The sequence below is a fragment of the Nyctereutes procyonoides genome, unplaced genomic scaffold (genome assembly GCF_905146905.1).
Source record: "Nyctereutes procyonoides isolate TBG_1078 unplaced genomic scaffold, NYPRO_anot_genome, whole genome shotgun sequence".
In the NCBI taxonomy this organism is placed as follows: domain Eukaryota; kingdom Metazoa; phylum Chordata; class Mammalia; order Carnivora; family Canidae; genus Nyctereutes; species Nyctereutes procyonoides.
The window spans coordinates 9,956,673-9,979,950 of NW_026575160.1; the positions used below are offsets into that span (position 1 = coordinate 9,956,673).

A 23,278-nucleotide genomic window follows, 5' to 3' on the forward strand; every position below is an offset into this window, starting at 1 on the left:
AATCAAGCCCCTTCCATAGTGCGTGGCAGGGTCTGACCATCCGGTGGTGACTTTTCCCCTTGTCACAGTACCTATGTTCCAGACTCTTGGGCCAAGTGGTAAATGTCGTATTACCACCTCTGCCATACTACTACCACTACTATCACCACCACTCCCTTCCTTTCTCTTATTTCTCAATTCTGTTTTAAGTGGTCAAGAATGCAGCAAAAGTATATACAAAATGTATTTTTTAAAGAGTTTATTTATTTATTCATGAGACACACAGAGAGGCAAAGACATAGAGGGAGAAGCAGGCTCCCCACGGGGAGCCCGATGCAGGACTCCATCCAGAACCCCAGGATCACACCCTAGGCCAAAGGTAGACGCTCAACCACTGAGCCACCCAGGCATCCTTACAGAGTGTATTTCTATACACTGAATTACTTCTGTGCTCATTTTAAAACTTAAAGACATACTTGAATACCAATTATTTCTTTGAAGTGAAAAACACTTCCATTAAGTCACTTTATTTGGTGTCTTCAAGAGTAAAAATGTTCACTTTTCTTCTAGTGGGTTACTGGCAACTCAGAAATGTGCAAAAGAAATACACCTTGGAGCAGCTATCTTTCTTGCCTTCCTTGGCTCTGGGAATTAGTCTTTTAAATGCTTCTTGTTAATTAGTATATAAATTTTTGAAAGCTACAAAGTGATAAAGGTGATAGCGTTGTCTTCTGGCAGAAGGAAGATTTGGAAAACTTGATCTAGTTTTTCTTTCTCAATTACTCACATAAAACATGCAAACCACCTCAGAAATACAGCACCAGAGAAGACATCCTGAGGTCACCTGGCCTACTCCACAGCCTTCATCTACACTGAGTCATGTGGGAATCTGGATCAGGAGTCCCTAAATTACAGCCCACAGGACAAACCCAGCTGCCACCTGCTTTTCATAAAGTTTTATTGGAACACAGCTGCGCCCATGTGTTTACATATGGTTTCTGGCTATTTTCCTGCCAAAAATCTTTACTATCCAGCACTTCACAAAAAAGGTTTACCAACCCTGGTCTATATTATCAAATTTTACAGAACAGGAGGTACTCTATAAAATCTCTAGTAGTACATTCCTGTGCTTATTTGGTTATTGATAAGATTTTTTTTCCTCTTGAACCATATTATCTCCCACTGCCACTGAAGATTATTTGCTCCAAAAATGTTTAAGGCACATTTCCATCTTCGTTTACATGTCACATAAAAGCAAGAAATGGAAGCCAAAAATTGTTTTCAACTAAGAGTAAAACAAAAAAGGAGCATTAGTTTCACGAACTCTTCCTTTTATTCCAACCTATACCATAATGTAGACAAGTCTGGACTACACAAAACTAGTGCCAAGGTCAAATATCCAAAGTACTAGTAAAGGTAAGAATATTGTGTTTCAAATATCTGAATTTTGCACACAGCTGTCTCTCTGCTTGGAATGACTTCCTCCTCATACATTTAAACTTTCATTGAGTTTTATGTTAAAATGTATTCATATGCTCAAAACTCCTGTTAAAACTTATGTACTTTTAAAGTACTTTAGATTCCAGATACTTATTAACATTTGGATTCCCCCTAATTCACTATAAGAATCTTAAAGGTAAGATCTATATTCTGTTCGTATATATAAATATCCACAGTACATCTAATATGATTCTTGCTCACAGTTAATTCTCACTGAATGCTTGTCAAAGAAAAACAAATCTAACTCTTTTAATACCTTTCTCAAACCCTATCCCCTTCTGGGAGCTCCTTCCTCCATGATCTACACCTTCTCCTGGGAAGCAAGCCTTGTGTGGTGGTTACAAGCAGAACTCTGAATTTTTATGGCTTAGATTCAAAGCCCATCTGTATTAATGTGTCCTTGAACAAGTTATTTAACTTCTTTCTGCCTCTCATTCCACATCTTTAAATGGGAGAAATAAAATCTACTCATAAGGCTGTTGGAAGGATTAAATGACTTATAACAGTGGTTCCCAAACCTCATGCATCTGGAGGGCTTATAAAACCAGATTGCTCAGCCCCCAGCCCCATCCCCAGAAGTTTTGGGTTCAGCAAGTCTGAGGGATGCCAAAAATGTGCATTTCTAATAAACTAGAGGAGGTTATTGCTGATAGACTACACTTGGGAGAACCACTGACATAAAATATGTAAAGAGTTTAGGACAGTGCCTGCTGTATAATGAGTGTTAACTAGTGTTGTTGAGCAGCACTCAGAAAACTTTACTTTTACCGTGTCCATGAATTTAGGTCTTGTGAGCTTGTCAAGGGACAGGATTGTATGTTTTTCATCCTCATCCCTAAGTCAGGACAGGGTGCCTATGATAAAGCAACACCAATGGAGCACTGACAAAATTCCCTGCCTCTCACCCAAGGTTCCTCCTGGTTAAAAAAGAAAAAAGGATTTGTGCGAAAGAAAATTCTCCTACTGGCAACATTCCCAGGGGTTTCACATCAAGCATGACCCATGAGGGTTAGTTCCCATATCCTGTACTTAGAGTCGGCAAGAAGAAACTCAGAATCAGTGAGCTTTCACACAGCTCTTGGGACCAGGTCTGTTCTCAAATGGGTGCAGGGTTTCTTCCTTTCTTTCTGTTTTTTTCTTAAGATTTTATTTATTAGAGATATATCAAAAGCACACAAGTGAGGGTCATTCGCTCCCTACTGAGCAGGGAACTCAACCTCAGGACCCTCGGATCATGACCTAAGCCAAAGGCAGACACTTAACCGACTGAGTCACCTACGTGCCCCAGGTACAGAGTTTCTATGGGCTTCTGTCAATAACAACCTGTCACTACCACTGCTTAAGACTCTAGGTAAAAAAAAAAAAATAAAAAAAAAAGACTCTAGGTACAATCAGCCACCTGGGTGGCTCAGTCAGTTAAGCACCCTACTCTTCATTTCAGCTCACGTCATGATCTCAGGGTCATGAGATGGCGCCCAGCCCTGTGTGTGGAGTTGCTTAAGATTTTCTCTCTCCCTCTCCTGTCCCTCTCCCCATCACCACCCTATGCTCTCTTTCTCTCTCTCTCTCTAAAACAAAAACAAAAACAAAACCCCTGTAGGTATAGTCAATTCTTAAACAAACAAGAGTTACAACTGGACACTGTGAAGTAGAGACCCTGTCATTCATTCGAAATGTATACCCTTCTGGTTATTAACTACTTACTTTCTTTAGCATTCCCAAATCTTTTAGTTGATAACTGATTTTAAAATTTGAAAGAATTAGTACTTACCTTAGCAGTCTACAATTTCACCCATGTAGCTTATAAAATTTCAGGACACTTGCAATGCTAGGGTTAGGACACAGATCCTCTGCAATTTTGCAAATAATCCTAATAGCAGTGTTGTGACCCCCTGTGCAGACTTTTGGTATCAGGGAAGGTCATTATTCTAGCTCTCTAAAGTCATTTAAAGCAGTTGGGAACTATTACTGCCTATGTGTGCAATTCCAGTTTGAAGAATCATTCTCTTGACGGTCATAGAATAGTGTCATCTCATCGGTCAACGTCTTCCCATTTGCCACAAGGAGCAGGCCTGTGCCCTCCTTCTCTTCAGACTCTGATTGCACAATCAAATGTTAGCCTATTTGGCCTCCACTTACTTCACAAGCACTCAGCCAGCACTAGGTCTTACAAGCTTGTGAAACTTTATTCATCCTGGGTCACACGTCCTCCTTCCTCTCATGTCCTTGACTTTTTTTAAAACCTGAGGTCCACTGAAGGCTCACTTTATAGCCACACCAGCTTCTTTCACTTCCTTCTTCTTTTCTAACACCTTCTAACAATAATACTACAGAATCAGGACTCCATTCACATGTTATGTGTATTTCCTTTTAGTGTTTCCAGCTATGACACCCTAACTATCACTTCTCTTAATTTGTTAAAATCCAATTCCACGAAGTGCAGTGTTCATGACAGGGGCCTGTCTTCCCAGGTCCCTGTCTAAAGCAGAGCCCAGTCAGTACTGTGCTGTACTGTTGCTGCTGTGTTTCTTGTCCTGACTGTATGTACACACCTTCCAATCCTTGGACCCTGATTTAGATGCCCTGCTACTTCCACTGAATCACCTTCTTCTAGTCTCCCCACCAAATTATTTCTTCTAACCTGTCTACACATCCTTTCCTTTTCTAGTAAATCATCAAAGAGAGTCCTTCAAACTTCCTCCCCCAACTTTCTACTCTGGTGCCAAGGCCCACTACAGTCCCGGCAAACTTAACCAGTGATCTTTCAGCCAGAACAAGAAAGACAGCCTCTACCCCACAGGTCACCAAGGCAGTGGTCAGGTGTTCTGAAATTCAAGGTGATCTCAAGTTCTCCAGTCTCCCCCTGGAAATTCCCCTTCCACCATAGCAGACATCGGCAACTGTGAATCAGTTCTCCCTACTCATTACGGGCCTCCCAAGAGAGACTTCTGGAATTCTATTACAACCACCTGACAGGTATTATCTTCCTCGGGTCTCATCTCAGCTAATCTCAGATGCTACTAATGAACAGTTATCCTCCTTCTTCCACCAAGGGTGGTCTGGGGGGCAGCAGTGACACTGGCACACCTGAGCACATCTGGAGACTAGAGATCCTCAGGTTCCGCCCCACACAGACACAGCCAGATGAGGCTTACCAAGATCCCTGGGTGAATCCTATCACAGTAAAGATCGAATAGCATTCACCTACCTTGATACAAAATCCTGCTTCTGCTACATGTTTCTAAATAATAAAAAGCCCTTCAAGGTATCAACAGAGGTCCTCCTAAAAAAGGATTCTATGGGCAAAATGAGTTTTGAAGATGTTGCTCATTCTATTCCCCCTCCTTAAAGATAAAAATGCACCTAAGCATTCTCAAACATATCTGACCAAGGAATTTAAAAAATTTATTTTTATGAACATGTTACTATCTCAAAGCACATTGAATGTGGTTAATCAAAGAGCCTGCCTCAGAGAATAAGCACCTCCATTTGACAATTACAAAGCACAGCACTTACTCCTCTGCCTTGTATACCAATGACTTCTAAGTACATATATTAATCAAGTTAAATAGATGTTGCCACCTACCTACAAGGTTGGGGAGGTCAAGCAGAGACCAGTCTTAGCCTTAAATGCAGGGCGTTATTCAGCCTAGATGAACAAGAAGGCAAAGAGGCCAAACACCGGAGCTACCAAATCCCCCACTTAAACCAGCCTGTGATTCCCCCCAAAATTTCTGGACATACTTTGCTTCTTCTCTTTACTGATTTCACCATTTAAGGGCAAAAAGTCACATCAGATTCCAAGTTACCTGTCTTCTCTAAAGGATCCAAAAGCAACTTCATGTTTTTTGTGTTCTCCCCTCCTCTTTCAATGTAATTACTGTAACAGATACTTCATGAGGGGTTCCATTTTTAGGATTTCCTTAATTTTTAATCAAACTTCTTCATAAAGACAACAGTACTCTTTCTGCTTTCCATCTGTATGAAATTGGGTAACAAAGTTATTATCTTCGCTAATTTTTAACTCAGCTAGACTCAATCACAACCCTAATTTTTTAAGAGGGCCCTTTCTTTTTTTTTTTAATTTTTTATTTATTTATGATAGTCACAGAGAGAGAGAGAGAGAGAGAGAGAGAGGCAGAGACACAGGCAGAGGGAGAAGCAGGCTCCATGCACCGGGAGCCCGACGTGGGATTCGATCCCGGGTCTCCAGGATCACGCCCTGGGCCAAAGGCAGGCGCTAAACCACTGCGCCACCCAGGGATCCCAAGAGGGCCCTTTCAAAGTACGCTTACACTGATAATCTGTTCGAGATGAAAGATTGGAAGCTAGTCATGTGCCCTACATTCCTAAAGTAGGTGACTGAGGAATTAACCAATGCTACGTGTATGAATGATAGAGACCTTTGTCAGAAGGGTTTTACAATCCCTGCTTCTCTAAGAACACCATGCCCCTCTCTATTGCCCGTGTTCCTCCTCTGCCCACATACCTTCCCTCCCTTCATACTCTAGGTACATGATGAAATAGTATGCAACCATTACAAACATTTCAGTGAAGACTTAAAAAAAAAATAAAGAAAAACTGAATAAACAATAAAGGTCAAATAAACTTAAAAACCAAACAGAGGGGTGCCTGGCTAGCTTGGCTGGTGGAGCATGCAACTTTTGATCTTAGGGTTGTGAATCTGAACCCCACGTTAAGTATAGAAATTACTTAAAATCTTAAAAAAAAAAAAAAGGAACATGCCAATGTATATCCATCCAATAGTAATGATATAGATTACTATTAGTAACAGTCATGATAGAATTTTGTTTCTAACTTTCCAAACTTCCCATTTCTCTATATTAAATGTATTACTTTTATAACCAGGAAAAAAGGTGCCTGTAAAAGATAAAACATCCACTTACACCGTTATCTTCCACCTTCAACCCTATAAAGGAAAGACCAGGTTACACAGATGAAGATGGTGACTATAAATGATTAAGAACATAACTACAGTCAGAAAGAAATCCAAACTTAAGTTAGCTCTAATAAGAATACACTCCTGGGTTCGAGGAGAGTGAGAAACCTCTAGGTGAAGAGCCAAGAAGACAGGATGGGGTTGATTCTGCGAGGAAGGATGTTTTTAGTCATTTCCCCCTTCTGCTTAAAGAGTCCACCATCACTGCCTGCCATAAAAAGACATGAGCATGGGGAAGGCACGTGGAGGCTCAGCAGATGGAGCCCTCCGTGACAGGGGACAGTGAGAGGCCACAGCAGGATCATCTCCATCAGCACAGCAAGATGAAATGGGGCAGCCCTTCCGTTTCTAAGTGCGCCCGGTGGGTAAAGGGTATAAACTTCTGCCCAAAGTTCCTACTATAATAACAACAGTCCTACTATAATAACTTCAGTCTTTAATTCCAATACAATTTACTACGTTCTATAGAAGGACACAAATTAAAGACCAAATGTGGACACATATCAGAGACTTGACTTGAATGACCAAAGATGGCTCTACTACATGCACTAGTGAGTATAAACAACACTCAGCAGTGATTGACAAGAAGAATAAGAAAGAAAGAAGGCTGAAGGCAGACACAAAACAGTGATGTTTTGTGGCCAATTTGCTCAAGTTTTTAGAATCACTTTCTCTTGCTATTACCCTCTGAATACTCAGAACAACATCTAAAGAAAAATAAGTGAGGAAGTAAACACCCCAAAGTCATATATGAATAATATCTGAATTCCCAGCATTTGAATTTGTCTGTACACAGCCTGGTTGGATACCAGCTTCCAAGAGAAGAATGTGAGATGCACAATGGATTATGATATGATAATTACATTTAATACGTGATATATGAAGCCACATGGCCAATGTAGTTTCTAGTAAAAGCTAAACTCTCTCTTCTGTCCCAGAGAACAGGTACTGTATTCACTACTCTCAGATATGAAACTGTGTATTAATTTTTATTTCATTATGATCCTCCATGTATAGGACACGAGTTGTTCAGTGCCGTAAGCAAGAATTTAAATTTTATTTTTTTAAAGATTTTATTTATTTATTCATAGACACAAAGAAAGAGAGGCAGAGACACAGACAGAGGGAGAAGCAGGCTCCATGCAGGGAGCCCGATGTGGGACTCGATCCCGGGTCTCCAGGATCACACCCCAGGCTGCAGGCGGCGCCAAACCGCTGCACCACCAGGGCTGCCCAAGAATTTAAATTTTAGTACCAGCCTCCTGGCCTTCCTTTGTCCATCACACTCTTTTCTGAGTCCTGAGCGACACCTCTCCAGTTACATACAAGCTAGTGTCAGTACTCAGATGCCAGCATGCAGAGATGAAGTTCTTGACCAGTGGTAGGAAAATGGGTTTTAAAGAGCCTTTTTAGGTACTTTTCCCACATAGATCTTCACTGAAGGTAAGATTAAATCACTAAAATAGTCATTTTTAAAGCAGTTCCTAAGCTATGTTGAAAACTATTTTAAAACTCCTTATTAGGGTGCTTGGGAGGCTCAGGAGGTGAATGAATCATGGCTCAGATCATGATCTCATGGGTTGTGGGATTGAGCCACACTTCTGGCTCTGCACAGACTCTGTTTAAGACTTTCTCTCCCTCTGCCTCTGCCCTTCCCCCCATGCTCTTTCTCTCTCTAAAATAAATCTTTTTTTAAAAGAAAACAACCCTCATTGATGGAATATAAAACTGAACTAAACCAAAATCTTTTCAAAAGAACACAAGATTGAAACCTTTTCATTTTTTCTAAGAGCTATGTCCCTCAAAAAAAAAAAAAAAAAAAAAAGAGCTATGTCCCTCTTCAGGGTATGAGTCTTGCAGAACCTTGGTATTTCTATGCCATTTTGACTTTGATATTATTTGTGTCCCTTAGAATAAAAGACCAAGACTTGTTTAAAAATAGTGATAAGAGCTACTGAATTGACCAAGAACTTTCAAGAAAGGAGTATATTCAGCAGTGAACAAAGAACCAAGGCTTTCCTTTTATTACATATCTCAAAAGTCATGAATTAAAAGACACTTGTTTAGAATACTGAAATATTGTTAAAATCGTAGGGTAAAAGCATATTTATGATTTTAAAAAAAGCATACTATCTCCCTTCTGGCATTAAACCCATATATGATTCTGGAGATTGGTTGCATAACAATGTGAAGATGCTTAATTAACACTACTTAATACTTGAAAAAGTTAAGATGATAAATTTTATGTTATGTGTATTTTGCCACAATTAAATATTTAAAAATTTTAAGCCATATTTGATAGATTCTGAAATTCCAAATTTATCTAAAACTAATAATCTGCAAAATGAGGTACATAACCACATAACAAAAGCCATACCATCTAGACTGAAGGCTCTTTCTTTCTTTTTCTTTTTTTTTTTAAGATTTTATTTATTTATTTGATAGAGGAGGGAGAGAGTGAGAGCACAAGCAGGGGCAGCTGCAGAGGGAGAGGGAAAAGGAGGATCCCTGCTGAGCAGGGAGCCAGCCAGCCACAGGGCCCAATCCCAGGACTAGAGGATCATGACCTGAGCTAAAGGCAGACACTTTACCAACTGAGCCACCCAGGAGCCCCTTGAAGACTCTTTCTTAGGCCACTCTAACCTTGCCTGCATCTCCACACCATGTGGAGATTTGGCCCTTGTCAAACCTAGGCCTTAATTTCAGTGATGTTTTAAATGGCAATGTTGGAAATGTAATCAGAAGCAAATGAAGCTCCAGGAGTTAATTAACACAATTGTGTGCCCATGTTTTCTTCTTATGAATATATTTAAATACAGCACAAAGGTCATTGTTTAAATAAAGCCTTAAATATGAAGGTAAAAATGAGAACTGTTCCACCTGCAGAGTATAGAACTTTGCTCTTTCCTGGCAAAGCACTTTCTCCCTCTACTCTCACCCACATTTCAAAGCTAACAAAAGGTTTTCAAGAGGTGATCCCCATTTCTTATTGCTGACTATATTTGACACACATGGGGAAACTTATTTTGAAAGCTTTTCAATTACAAATTAATGCTATGATTCATAGCAGGCAATTCCTTTCACATAATTCTCACTGAATCCATCTCAAGCTGGACAACAAACACTTCAACACAATCACAGTCCTATTAACCATCAGGTGATGCATTAAATTTTGAACCACATCCTCTCTGGCTTTCTCACACCCTTCCAGGCCTAAGGGAGCAACCAACTCACAAAAAGGTGAGTTAGAGACACAACTGCAAGAGGCTGTGTTTTTTTTTAAACCACTGCCTTTCAAACTTTTTTGACTGCCACCCACAGTAAGGAGTACATTTTATGTGGTGACCCAGGTCTGAAACAAAATACTTTATTCCCTCCCTTCTACTCCCCAACAAATAAGATAAACTCTGAGCCTGTTATTTTATATCCATTCATATGAAATGTTAAAATTTCATTATGATTCTACAACTCTCATGTTAAATTGCTAATCAAAAACTTCCACATTATTTTAGCTACTTGAATCTTTATTCATTTTTAGCTACTTGAATTCAAATATTTAAGTACTTACATATTAACATATTCAAAATCAGGCTGAACCGCAGACTGTACACCTAGATACAATATGTGTGTGTGTGAAAAGAGAAAAAGAGACTAACCAACTAACCTTGGGACCCAGGACAGCATATTCAACACACAAGACCTATTCAGTCATTGATTTTTTTTTTTAAGTAAAACTTCTCTATAAATAGACCATACTCTGGTTTGCCAGAATAACCAACACTCTTAACTTCTTACTTAAGGGAAAGGCTAAATTAACAAAAGAATGTATAATGTAATTTTCTTTGAACCAAATTGAAAAGGGAAAACAATTATGTATTGCAGAACTCTTGTTATTTTTTAAAGTATTAGTATTATTAATAATTAAATATTAATAGCAATGTTAATTATTAAATACTAATATGTTTAAATATTAATGCTATATTTTTAAAAGGGAAGGCTATAAAAACCTTCATAGAGGTAGGATGGTTTATTTTCTACAAGAGTTTCCATTTCAGCTGTTTTTCATTTAACAGAACAACAAGAGGAAATACTAAAGCAGATATTAATAACGATCAGGAAAACATAGCATCAAAAAAGAAAAGACAAAGTGGCAGAAAAAATTTACTATACTATCCTTAAGAGTAGTAAAGTAAAACTGAAGTCCCAAATGTACAGACTACGATCTTTATGTCTTCTGTTGTGAATAAAGTTCCAGAATTGATGTTTCTGTGGGAACCTCAAAGAACTGAATGAAGCAAAGCCCTTGCACAAAGGCTGGCAATTTGTGATAAGGGAAAAGCTACTTTGAGCAAAAAAAGGGTTGTGGGCATGGAAAGAAAGTCTGTAGCCTAGAGAGCAATCTAGCATTATGTTTAACAGTTAAATGCCTATATATATACACCCACAAATTCAATTAGAAATACTTATCAGACATTAATATATACTTATTTATCAGTCACTGTTTTAAGCACTTTTTACAAACATTAACACATTTATTACTCATAACTGTCCTTGGGGGCACAGAATGATTATGTAACTTGCCCGTGGCCCTTCAGTTGGTGAGTCGCAGAGAAACCCAGGCTGGTGGGTTTCCAGGCTTTTCATCCCTACATTCCATGGCTTCTTCACTGTAAGTGTCCTGGGTTCCTGCCCCTTTTGAAACCCACCTATCCAGTTTTCCAATAATTCTGCAGGCTGACCTGCACTCCAACATCCTTCTAGTATTTTCAGAGTTGGTTTCTCTTGTTTGCAATCAAGACCCTTGACTGACTCAGCCCCAAATCCAATTATAGAGACAAGCTTATGTGAACACAAAAGCCTCCACTGTACTCTGGCCCAAATAACAAGTCAATTACCTGAGGAACATGGAAGGGGTGCATATTTATCATGTAAATGAGCCAAATTCTCATCTTACAGGGTGGGAAACAGCAGCCATGGTGAAATTTATGAAAGGAAGCAACAATGGTGTTTGTTACCATCAATTTCAAGCAGAAGGAGGTGGATTGCATGTGAACAGCTACAGAACTTCACAATTTTCTACCTGCGCCTACTGTGAAAAGCAGCTACGAGTATCCTCAGACCACAATACCCTGGAATTCATACACAGAAACTTAAGAACTGAAAAAAGTCAGGAGAGATTAAATGAAACAAACACTCCCCTATATATGCAGTCAGCTGCCTCTCTTCCCACGTATACTATCATTTTCTACCTTATCTTCCCCTCCCTAACCCAAGGTTGGGTGTGAGGGCAGCTGGCACAAAGCGAATCTGGCTTTGAAGGTGGAGTCCTGGCACTGAGCAGATGCAGCCTAAGGACAGGGTGCTGGGAGGGCGGGAAGGGGTGGGAAGGCATCCTTTCCATCTCCCTGGAGGGGAGGCATAAGGCAGCACCAACTCTGACAGGACCATCAGAATGTGAGCAGACTGCCAAAATTTAGTTCTCCTTCCCTGAACCCAAAAGCTGAAACTTCAAAAAATGTCCTAAAGACAAATACCACCCTTAGTTGTTTAAAAAGCATCCCTTTTCTTTTTCCTTCACATAAGGAAGGACTTACATGCACAGAGACAATTTTTCATACAAACACACCAGCATGCTCACTTGCTCTCTCCTAATTCCTTAACTAACAGTTGTGGGAATCTTCAAGACCTTCTGTATAGAACACAGATAAATTTTGGTCATATTTTGGACAGTTATATTCCCTTCAAAACGAGAAATTTATTTTGCACTCTTGCTGATTTTTAGCTGCCCGTGGGAACAGAATGGAGATCACCAAATCCCAGCAACTTGTCCTCCCCAAACTCTCAGACTTCTCAGTCCCAAGCCCTCCATGTCAGACCCTGGCATGGACTATAACCCCCTAAGTGATTTCCCTGCCTTCAACCTCTCCTTCCTCCATTCTGCACACCACCCACCTACAATGATCTTTCTAAAGAAATGCTTTTGTCAACTGATGGTGACTGCCAGCCTACATCTGTTAGATCATGTCTCCATAGTCTCAACTTTATTCTGTTCCCAAAACCCACACGTGTATCTCATGAAGTAGTGCCAAATGTCTACATGAGGCACAAAAAGAATAAGGACAATGTATAGTCTTCTATAAAGCTGTATTTATTTAATTATGAAGAGCAGTCCTTAGCAGGGGGTTGTGTAATTTTTTGCTTTTGTGTTAAAATGTCTTTCTCTTATGAAATGTAAGACCTATTGAATTTTTTTGCACCCTTACTTGGCAAAATGAAAGTGTGAAGTCACAAGTTAGTCCTCACTTTTTATTTTATTTTTTTAGAGGTAAATCCTTGTGACTTTTAACTTATTTATTTTTAATTTTGAGTATTGTTGACACACCATGGTATATTAGTCTCAAGTATGCAACACAGTGATTTTTCAATTTCTCTATTCTTTATGCTATGCTCATGGTTCTCATTTTAAAAAAAATTACTAGGGCATTAAATACAAAGTCTGGTAACCTCTATAGTGTACCGTTTTTCCATGGACATTTTCCATTGCTGATAACAAGGTTTAATACAAAGACAAACTCAAGATCACCTATCACCTTCCCTCAATTTACAAATCTAACCCTTTAACCTTGAACTTGGCTCTAGCCAGGCCCATCTCTCAGTGTCCCTATGACATGACATGCTCCCTTCTGCCCAGACCTGTTCTGCTGTCTTCCAGACCTATTATTCTTACCAACTAGTTAGTCCTCAAATCCTACCTCTACCCAGTAGTTTCCTCAAATCTTACTAATCAGGCTCAATCTTCTTTCTCTTCATAGTATCTATTATCTAAACCAATTATTCCTAAATGAGCCATCATGACACCGTTTCCTTAACTGCTATATGCCAAAGAACTTTATTATTAGTAAGAGAAGTACTGAGGTTTATGAATAGTTTTTTAATCAAAACAGATTGGTTTTCTAAAACAACATCATTTCCCAGTATACTTTCCTGAGTGGGCGAACCAGAGGTGAAGAAAAACTTCACATATAGCTTGGTGGAATTCTCATGAGAAAAATAATCCACCAGTTTTTGACCAAGAATTCAACACATTCCTGGAATAGTCAAGCATGTGAGTACCACCACTGCACTTTATATGTCTCATGACAGAGTAAAAATCTGAGAGCTGGGCTGAACCAAGAAACATCATGGAAGAGGTATTTTATGAAAGCTAACATCTCAAAGAGACAAATCTTAAGTCCTGGGATGTCATACTTTAAAACAGTAAGCTTCTAGAATTCAGGAATCCTATTCAATGTCTACATACATTAGGCACTCCAATACTTGCTGCATTTAATTAAATATCACAGGCAGAATCAAACAAGTTTCTCCATCAGACTATGAGCTCCTTAAATGATCTTTACTCTTGCTCCACTAGGGAATGGTAGCTGGCACATTATAATACTGAATTAAAAAGCAGTCATGGTTTATAGGAGGAAACACATGTAAACATACAGCTTTGTGTACAGTTTAGAGGAACACTAATGGAATTCCCCTTCTCCCACCATGTGTTCAACAAGTATTACTGAGAAACTATTATGCTCTAGGCAGTGGTCTAACTGATTGAAAATACAATCTGTATTACTGTCTGTATGAAACAGACAAGAATCTTTGCCCTTGGGTAGCTTAGTGGCAAAAGACTAATCATAGATAAAACAAATAAGCAAATTAACAATTATTTATGTTAGAAGGTGTAATAGGAATAGGATACAGGAAGGAGATAGTTGTTAGAATCCTAAATAGGGTGGCCAAGGGGCTGCATCAAGAGAATGGTCTTTGAGCAAAGACTTGAAGCAAGTGAATGGTTATCTGAAGAAAAACAGGTTCAGACTTGTGAAGGCCTTTAGATGGGGGCACGCCCAGTGTGATGAAGGACTGGCAAGAAGGCCAGCGGGACCAAAGCAGCGAAGGAGGATAAGAATATGGCTTAATTAGATCTGAGGACAAGACTCTTCTTTTCCTGTAAAGCAAATTCTTTGCACTGTTACCACACCAGCCACATTTATACCTAATGTAAAATATGACAGAATCTCTGGGCAAATCAAAGTACTGTATATGCAACCTTTGTTGCCTAATAACTAACCTCAATTGTTATTTTACACTTGCCTTTATTCCTTTCATACTGTAAGAGCGAATTTAATTTTTGAGATCAAAGAACTGTCAGTAGCATAATTGCTCACTAAAAGTAGTTTTTGTAAGTCTTCATTAAAAAGATACCTTTGTGTTGCATTTCCTATGAACAGATCTGTTCTATTGCTGACGGCTTTCATTTCTTTTTTGAGGTCTTAGAGAAAGCTTCTTTCCTAGAGCTGTATCCCAAATTATTAGTGTAGATGTTATAGAGCACATAAAATCAAATCAAATACCACCTGTACAAAGATAATGTAGAGCTAAAGCTGGCAAACGACAAACTCTAGCCTATCGCCTCTACTCTGAAGCTTTCGTCTCATCTCCAGACTCAGGGAGGTGGACCCTCTCCCTCTGTGCCCCCAGCATACTTCTGGTTCTATCATAGCAGTTATCATGCCATGTATATTGTGATTTGTATAGTTTTGTAAAACTAGATTATAACACTGGTAACATGTTTATCTTCCTTGCTGGGCTTAAGACTGGGATCATGGCTTCATTCATTTCTGTATTCTGAGCTTCTGACGCTTAAAGTGGATGTTACTAATATTGGTTCTTCTCTTCTTCCTCAAAGCTCCTAGGAAGAGGATCCTTCTCCAGTGCTTTGAAATTAGTGAGGTAATAGGACTTGCTCTGGCCAATGAGATAGGAGCAAAAGTCACTTTGGGCAGAAGCACTGAAATGCCTATGTGAAATTCCCCATTCTTTCTCCACTTGTTGTAGTCACTGTGGAGGGTGATGATATGGAAAGGCCATAAGATGGAAGCGGGCCCACCACACACAGGACAGTGACCCTGGAGAGCACCCAGACACAAAAGGGTCTTTTTGTAAGCAAAAAATAAACTTGGTTGTGGTAAGCCACACAGATTTTGGTGGGTTTTTGTTACTGCAGCAAAACCTAGACTATCCTGACTGACAAATCAGAGAGTTCTGTATAATACAGATTTTTAGAGGAAAGATATCAAGAAATGCCAAAGTGGGGATGACAGCGCTGAGTGGTAGTCTGGAATGGGAAGGGCAGGTGCTACGTTACAAAAGGCTGCCTGCTGTGAGAGAACAATGAACAAAATCATTAATCCACTATATTGTCTTCTGTTTAGCCTTGTACTCCCAAAGTTAACTGCTTACATAAAAGCGTCTACATTTATGACCTGATTAAGAAATGAAACTGATTTTGAATTTCACAATCTTAGTTATAAGAGCAATACCTTTTCATATATATCCTTTGACCAAAACAGAAGTCCCTATTTAAAGGATGTAGTTTAGAAAATGTAATGCTAATCAGCAATCAATACAATTATAAATTCCCCATCCCATAATGCACACCAGTCAGATAGTGGTTACCCTTGCAAAAGTTCCTCTTCTTTTGGGGTGGGGGGGTTCGGAGGAGGGAGGTGGGAGGAGAAGAGAATGATATAACTGCTAGCTATCATCAAAAAAATTTCAAGGGAGGTTGGATGAGGACTTCTCCTGAGGGTCTTACTATAATTCTCTTTAACATACAAAAATGGGCTGAGTTACCCCAATTCCTACGAAGAGCATCTGGAATCCTTTTCCATATGAAACAGCCCTCAGTGGGGGCCAGGTAACCGGAAAAGGATGAAGAAATAGGAGGGCTGTTCAGTGAAGCAAGGAAAGCAAACAATAGGATGAGCTGGTTCACAGAAGACGTTCTGGGCAGACAGCCCACCTGCAAAGCCTTAAAGGAATAAAGGTTGGGAGGAGAGAAGGAGAAAAAAACAGGGATGACATGGCCAAAGGAAATCAGATCCAAAGGAAGACAGATAGCTCATTCTAAAGGAAGTGAGTAAGGAGATGAGTCTTCAAAAAACCAGGAGAAAGGCTAACCAGAGATTTCTTGGGGCCAACCCAGACATGGAGATACTGAGAAAAGGAAAAGTTCCTTCCCCAGTGAGAGAGATTGGGAGGACTTATACTCTCGACTAGAGGGAGAACAAGCGTTGGGGACTAGAAAGCCTGCTGGACAGGGGCGCAGCCAGCCCACTCCTCCATTCCAAGCTCCTCTCTGCTTGCTGAACAGGATCTGGACTCCCTCACCAGAGTCATCTGCACCACAACCTCTCCTCCTCCCTCTGATCAGTTTCCACTACCAGGTGAACAGGTAATGCTTACGCACCACCACTTCTGGGCAGCCCTCATCTAGGGCTCCTCTCCTCTATGCTCAGCACCAAGCCTCAGCGGATGAATGACCAGAAAGGAGGGAAAACGGAGGAAACACAAGGGGCTCATATGCGTGAAATCTACACTACAGTGGGTAACATGAAGTGATTCATCATGATTTGCCTCAATTATATGAGGTCATAGCCTTGACTCTGTCACACACTCGTGTTTTCCAACGTATAACTATATGAAAACCCAGAAAGAGGGGGAAAATTCTAGAAATTAATTTTCCCTCGTAGAGAAATTTTTTTCTTCCTAAAAAAATTTTAAAAATTGAAAATTTGAAATCCAGAGTCTGTTTTGTCTTTGTTTCATTGATTGACACAGAGTGTTTATGTGTTAATAGCATTCAACCTGTACTACCCCAAAACTATCTATAAGGGGAGTGAAATAGTTTCACCTGAGCATAACGTTTCAATATAAAAGAATTGATAAACACACAGAATTGGTATGAGTTTGCGTTGTAGCCCTGCTTCATGGTGAGGTTACTGTAGAAGATGAGTTGGCTGAGCACCAAAACTATGAAAAATGGTTTTTATCTTATTGACATGCCCACCACTGGAACCCACAGGCAAAGGAACTGAAGGTGTAATTATTCTATTCAACTGTTTGTTACTTTGTGAATGCAGTGTTCCCAGGCATTTCAGAACATGTTCAATATACTGCAACAAAATTAACCTAGATCAAAGTACCACATAAAGGTCTTCTAACTCCTATGTATAGCATAGGAGTACTAAGGGTGTCTGGGAAAAAGGGGGGGGGGCAACAACCAAAAAACAAAACTAAGGCAATCATAGAAAAAGGATGCAAATTCCTCATACAAAAGCTTCTCGGAGGGGCGCCTGGGTGGCTTAGTCAATTAAGCATCTGCCCTTGGCTCAGGTCATGATCCTGGGGTCCTAGGATCAAGCCCCACATTGGGCTCCCTGCTCAGCTGAGATTCTGCTTCTCCTTCTCCCTTTGCAACCCCCTCTTCCCCCCACTACACATTCTCTCTTCCTTTCTCTCAAATACAAAAATCTTAAAATAAAAAAAAAATTAAAAAAAAAAAAGCAAAAGCTTCTCTGATTGTGAACCCTAGCCATCCAAGTTCATGCACCGGAATGAGGCAAGAATGGCACTCAGTCACATTCTAGCACAAGTTCTAGCTTCTTACCAGGGGCCTCTCAGGACTTTCTGTTAAACCCAACATCACCTGAGAGGCCAAACCCCTTCCCTGCATTCCTCACCCTCTTCTTCTACCTAAACCTCAGGGGCTAGGCTCGATTCCTTGCCTCAATCACTGCCAATTCCACTCCACTCATTAAATTCTTCTCACCAATGCTGTATCTTCTACTGTCACTCTTCTGAACACTATTGGGTTCCTACATCAGTCAAGGCTCCTCTCAGAAAAGAGCCCATCAAAGATGTGCAGGCAGGGGGCACCTGGCTGACTCAGTTGATTAAGCAGCCAATTCTTGATTTCAGCTTAGGTCATGATCTCCAGATCATGAGATCGGGCCCCACATCTGGCTCCCTGCTCATTGGGGAGTTTGTTTCTTTCCTTCTCCCTCTCCCTGCTTGCTCTCTCATTCAAATAAATAAATAAATCTTAAAAAAAAAAATGGTGTACAGGCAAGGTTCAGAGACCCAATAGGAGATGTTGCGGCACACAGGAGATAGTAATGACAAGCCTTTGAAAGCCACAAGTGGGAGAGGACTAGGAAAAGACACAGCTTCACTGGAAGCTGGAGAGCACTCAAACGATTGAGGAGTGACTGCCCAGTGGTAGCCAGTTAGAGATGGTCACTGCCATCTCCACTGAAGAGGAGAGGTAGCATAAGGGGCAGATACTGTGGATTTCTCTCTCCTGGCTTTCCATTGACTGAACCCAACCACAGTCCCCAGTGATGAACACCCAGAGGCAGCCTCCAAGGTACAGACCAGAACAAAACGGTAGAAAGTACATGGTATGAACAAACAGAATGATCAGCACAGGTGCCATAAACTCTTTCTGTTTCAAATGTTTATCACTTCTTTTTAACTACCAGTCTCTCCACAGAAACCAGTAAGAGGTAGTTTCCAATATTATTAATTGAATAAAATTCTCATAGTCATGGGCCTCCATCTTGATTTGGCTTTCCATCATGGAAGTGGCAAATAGAAAACCAGGTAGATTCCTGACCTCAGCAATTTTCTGATTATGATGACCCCTAAACTTGTGCAGCCCTTTAGACCAGTGCTACTAAGTGGCCCATGGACCAGCAGCATCACCTGGGACTTAATGGAAATGCAGATTCCTGGGCCCTATCCATGCTAGAGACTTTGATTCAAAGTCTCTAGGTGTGGGGCCCCTAGGATCTGTGTTTTCACAAGCCCTCCAGGAATCCTCAAGTATGCTAAACTTTGAGAGGTCTTCTTTTAGTTTTAGGGAGCTAAAGATAGGGACTTTAGGGAGTCCACAGATAACCTTACAGAGGCCCTTGAGTAATCAGGAGTCTAGGTTATAGAGAACCTCACTCTTTTAACTTCCTCACTACCATCTTTAGTAAGACAATGTTTGAGCCTCAGTTTTCTCACTTAATTGCTATCAATACAACCAGTAAGACTTTTTTCAGCTTTTCAAAGGGACTGACCTTGGACTCCCTCAGATGTCATTTCAGACAATGATGGTGATGTTGACAATGGCAATGACAACAGTGGCAGCTCACACTAGGTTTCCTCTGCCTAACTATCTCTGTCTTAACAGCCTTCACATATTAATTTACTTAGTCTCACCACTCCATCTTTGCTAGACAGATGCTGAGGTTGTGGAATGTAAAACTCAGTGACTTGCCTTTGAATCCATATAAGAAAGGAAAACTTTATTCTGGAGTTATGAAAACAGTAAAATAAGGTATATGAAAGCACTTTGTAAATGTAAATCATTATATAAAAGAAAGCAGAGTGAACAGCCAACTACTAATGAACTGAATTTGCTGTTTAAGATCAAAATTCATGAGGTATTCAAGGTAGATTAAAATATGACCAGACTGCTCTTTTTTTTCAAGGAGTTATGTGCCAAGAAGAATAGGAAATTTGAATGCTTCGATGGGTGCTGTTTGAAGATTTGTGATAAATTTAAAATAGTAGAGGAAAACAGATATTGATGCTAATTTGAGGGGAAGAAACATCTTTCAGTGATGACAAGAAATAGCAACAAACCTCTTATCTGAAAGAAGATAAAACTACCTGGTAAGATCTCCCTGGACACAAAGGGTTGGCTGTCATAAGTTCTCTTATGACACCTCTCAGAGAATTCTGTTTATGGCCAAATAATTTAATCTTCCAGAAACAGATTTATAGATATGTTCTTTTTACTCTTTACATATGACAGATTCTTGATTTAATCAGATTTTCCCTGCACCTTCTAAATGTTCTTTCTACTAATGTATTATCTTCCCCCTCCCCGACTCAAGAGATATGGTGAATATTAATGATCCATCTTTCCTCTTGCCTAAGATATGTCCCAAAGTGTTCTGGGGTTCAGTTGGCATCTCACTGGAGGAAGACCACTTTTCTGACCTTGGTCAGGCAAGGAGCAAGAAATGAAAACTGGTCCCCTATCCATATACCATGGATTCTCATGGTATTCCACTGTATTCCAGCAATGGTATTCCACTGGAGGGGCAGAAACTCAGAAAGGTTATTGAACTTATTCTAGGTCACACAGTTGTTAAGTGACAAACATTATAGAAAAATGTTTACTATGTCACAATCATATTCTATTTTAATAGATGGAAATAGGCATAATACTTGCCCTAGTTTCTGAAAGGTATTATCATACATCTTCCCTACTTTTTTTTCGACAAAAGAAGATTTCATACCTATATATAAATTCACGGCACAAAATGACAGAGCGAACCATTTGTAGTGTTTGTTCATTATAGTCAACATTTAGAGTGTTAGACCAAACAGAAGTGATAAGCTGTTCACTTCCCGCAATAGTAACAGGAGAGAGTAAAACAAATTTACAGTCAGAACCAAAGGTGTAAGTGTTGGGTAATCATGAGTATTTGCATATATACTTCAGAACAGCTGCAGGTAAATGATTTGACAAGGTCAAATTTAACTGAACAACAAAACTACCAATGGAGCTAGAGTTTAAGTTGCTAGACCAGTTAGGAAAAAAATTTGGGAAGACAACCCCTGGACTGCGGTTGTCTCCCAGACTGGAGAAGCCCTGATTTTCAAAACTCTTTAACTTCAGTAGAAGTTTTTAATAGGAAAACACAAAAAGTACAAAATGAAAAACATTTTATAAGGGAGAAGCCAATGCCTCATGAACAAACCAGACAAAATTTTAAGTTTCACTGAGTCACAGAAGGTAAGATCTGCCAACTCACCACACAAAGTGGTGACTCAAAGCAAGTCTAAATCTATTATCATTTCAGTATATTCATAGTTCTTAGTTTAAAAAAAATAAATTTATATAAGAAGTTTAACTTTTAAATTTTACTTTAAAAAAAGTGAAGGAACCAATATTATATAACAAATTATATAATAATAAATTATAGTTATATAATATAAACATTATATACAATGAATATAAATTAAACTTAAATAGAAACATAATTTAGAATGTAAATTGTTTTAAAAATAAATTATATACAATTGCATATAATACAAATTTATGTTTATATTATAGATAAAACATAGAACTATAAAATATATATATACCTTTTCAGTTTCTTTAATCTTCAACATTACTCTGAGGCTATTCATGCTTTTTGCAGGAAAATTTTAAATCTATTCTCTTCTGACATTTTTTAAAAGATTTTATTTATTTATTTTGAGAGAGAGAGAGAGAGCAAAGGAGCAGGGGGAGGGGCAGAGGGAGAAGCAGAAGCAGACTCCCATGGAGCAGGGAACCCAGTATGAGGCTATATCCCAGGACCCTGAGATCAAGACCTGAGCTGAAGGCAGATGCTTAACCAACTGAGCCACCCAGATGCCCCTCCTCTGACATTTCAATTATTACCTAAGTATTATCAGTGTTCATATAAATTGTTAATATAATCTTAACCCACATTTTTCACACTTCACAAATAGACATGGTTGTGTTTATTTGCACCGCTTTAAAGCTATGATTTATTTTGATATTTCTACAAATAAACTATGCAGCTACATTTAAAAACTAAAACATGACTTACTATAGTTCCTTTATTCTAAGATACCAAAATTTTAAGACATACCACCAATTTAATAATAGCTTTACAGGGGGGAAAAATATATCCCATTAAATGTTCACATGAATTTTTTTTAAAGATTTGTATTTATTTATTCATGATGGACATAGAGATAGAGGGGGGCGGGCAGAGACACAGGCAGAGGGAGAAGCAGGCTCCACTCTGGGAGCCCGAGGCGGGACTTGATCCCAGGTCTCCAGGATCACATCCTGGGCTTCAGGCCCCGCTAAACCGCTAAGCCACCGGGGCTGCCCCACATGAATTTTAATACACATCTCTATTTCAAAAGCATTAAATGAAAGAGACTGTAATTAAAGAAATACATGATTTATTTTATTTAGAGAGAGGATACACCAGAATAGGTAAACCTCATAATATGAAGCCTGTTTTCCCGGATGGGATTCTTGGCTCCTCTACTTACTGGATGACCTCAGGCATCTTCCTTACCCTCTCTGTACCTCATTTCAGGAGGTACCAAAATCTGTACCTCTGTATCTCTCTAGACCCCTCTCTGAGAAAAAAGAAGACAATGAGGATAACTGCCACACGTCGTCGTTACGAGTGCTCCAAACAGCCCCAATATCACAAGTGTGATGTAAGGATTTGTTAAACAATAATAGTTATCAGCACCACTACCAGGGTCCACTGAAACATCTACTACATTCAGAGGCAAATAATTTCTAATTCAACATACTGGTACAATACATAAATTCAAGGAAATATTTACTGACAACTGAATGATCGTTTAATACTATGCTAAATGTTTAGAAGATAAAAAGTAAAATAATTATAGAACCATGGTGGTACTCTCTAGAAGACAGAGTAGGGAAGGACTTTTAAATTAGAGGGTCTGTAGTGACTAGGCCTCAGGATATCCAAAAGCCCTCTGAAATGAGATGCAAAAATATCTACACATGCATTTTTCTGGGGTGCTATCCTTTGATTCTTAAAAAGCCCAGGATTAAAAAAAAAAAAAAGTTAACAGCCATTTGCCTCAGGTAGTACATTACCACATTAAAAGGTAAATATATCAAAGTTTAATTTTATTAATATACTTGTATATTCTCAATTATTTCATTCAATTGTAAACGGATTCAAGTTACTTTGATAGGTATGCATACTTGTCGCCTCCTGCAGTTTCTTAAACAGCAAACAAGTTGCCTTCAGGAACCCAAGCCTTGGATTACAAGAAACTCCTCCTTTCCTTCTTCATCTTCTAGACTGGCCAGTAAAGGAACCTGCTTGCTTTATAAATTTCCAAGAGCATTTGTACTAAGGAGCTAGTCAGCTT

The 23,278-nt window shown here is 39.3% G+C and overlaps 1 protein-coding gene across 1 annotated transcript in view; it reads right to left on the minus strand.

The window, feature by feature from the left end:
* RAPGEF5 (Rap guanine nucleotide exchange factor 5) overlaps window positions 1-23,278 on the minus strand; it is a 229,885-nt gene that overhangs the window by 199,005 nt on the left and 7,602 nt on the right. The gene's annotated exons all lie outside the window — the stretch shown is intronic.